We start from the raw sequence: 2,174 nt of genomic DNA on the forward strand, positions 1-2,174 counted from the left end.
AAGTCCAGCTGCCTGCCAGGCTACAAGAAAAGATGTATCTCCAGTGTGCAGATAGATATATCTGGTATATCCCCAAGTCTGGGAGAAGGCTTCCTCATCGGCCACTCATCAGTACCGCCTTCAGTTGTTTGCAGTTTCCAGCCACTGCCACAGGGACTTTTTAATTATGAATCAGTGTTGTCATTATCAGCTCATTGTGTTGTGGGCTGCTTGGTTAACCCTACAGAGGATATCGAAGCTTATTTACATCAACAGAATTCCAGGGCTGTAATTTTCCAATAACCAGACTCTCCAGCGTGTATACATTGTGGTTCCCATATGAATCAGTGTCTTCCAGCGTGAGAGCACATGTATACATCATCCATTCCCTGCCCCCCCAAATTAGTACTCATTTATTTTTCCACTGGAAAATGAGAGTGGATGGAATCCATAGGTCAGGGGGCTTAGACTGCCTAAGCAGGGAAGGCTTTAGACTCCCTGTCTTGAGTGCAGCCCCACCTCGGGAATCCAAGCTGGGGGCCCCAGCCTACTCTGGCAAGAGGAATATGTCCTCAAGCCTTCTCTAATGCAAGCGTTGCATAGAATCTCTCCCACCAGATTGACAGGCTGTATTGGAAAATACAGGACAGTCACTCAAACACTGAGGACAGGAGAACCACACTGAGGTACAGTACTGCATGGTTGATTGACACACTCACTGACTGTATAAAATTTTTAAAAATACTTTTAACTTACTTTGTTTAATGTGAGTATTTTGTCTGCATGGATGTATATGCACGACATGCATGCAGTCTCAATAGATTTCAGAAGAAGGCATCAGCTCAGGTCCCCTAGCACTGAAGATCCAGATGGTTTTGAGCCATTATGTGAATATTGGGAAGCAAGCCCAGTTCCTCTGGAGCACAGGAAGTGCTCTTAACCTCCCAGCAACCTCTTTAACCAAGAAAATAGTAGAGGGTGGCACAGGTGTGTGTATGTGTGGGGAGAGAGTCTTTCAGAAAAGATATGGGAGGATCTACCAATGTGGTATCTAGGGGTGGTTCTGGAACCAATCCCAAGGACACAAAAGGACAACCATATTAAAAATTATGGAAGTGGTCCAATTTGGATTTGGGGCGCCAGAGAGGGTTGTGGAAATATGGCATTCTAAAGTCACACCTGTACCTCAGCTGCTGACATGAGGGAGCCTCCATCCACTGAGGCAAGAGAAAGCTAAATCCTGGAAAGAACTGACGGAGACCAGAAGAGCCACCACAGTGCAGAGAGCTTGCAGAAAGGCTCACTTGGTGGAAGGACACAGCATTTATCTATCACACCAACAATGGAAAACACTAAGGTTTAAAACCTTCCTACTGTGTGGAGAAAGCTGACACACCCCTCACCTCCCTTCCAAAGTCATGGCTACCGAGCAAAGGGAACTGGAAGAGAAAGGGAGCCTTCCACCCACCCTACCTTTAGCCCCACAGTGGCTTCAATCTGTACCCAGGCTGCAGAGAGGGGGCACTCCCCCGCCCCCCTGCTCTTTCTACTGTCTGTAGAAACGGACTAAGAGAGCCCACAACCTGGGAGAATCCATAGGGTTCTCTGGTTCTACTGGTGCTCCACAAGGACCAGTGCCCCAATCTTGTCACCTCAGAGGACACCTGCTTCCTCCCCAAGTGGCTCAAGGAATGCTGTCATTCATCCTGAGTGGGGTGCAGGCTAGCCCACAGATAGCAAAATCCGTAGATGCTCAAGTGTTCATATAAAGTAGTGCAATGTTTGTGTATGATTTTATGTAATGTTCCTGTGTTGCCCTCTTGTTACTTATAAGACTTACACTACAGACTATATGAGGTGTCATGCTGTATTATTTTGGGGACAAACACAATAAAAACACCTTCCTGTGCTCAAAATAGAGACACGATTTATCTGCACATGTGTGTGTGTGTGTGTGTGTGTGTGTGATTTACAGACGAACATGAGAACCTGTTTCAGCATCCATGTGGGAGTCAGAGTACAGCTTGTGAGAGTCAGTTCTTCTCCCACCTGTGAGTCCTGGGAATTGAACTCAGGCTGTCAGACTTGGCAGCTAGTGCCCTTACCCACTGAGCCATCCATCCCCTGACCCCTTTCCTGGACATTTTCAAGCAGTTGTTGGCTGAGTGCGTAGTTACAGAACCTCTAGGTAGGAA

The sequence above is a fragment of the Mus caroli genome, chromosome 7, assembly GCF_900094665.2.
Source record: "Mus caroli chromosome 7, CAROLI_EIJ_v1.1, whole genome shotgun sequence".
NCBI classification, from domain to species: Eukaryota; Metazoa; Chordata; class Mammalia; order Rodentia; family Muridae; genus Mus; species Mus caroli.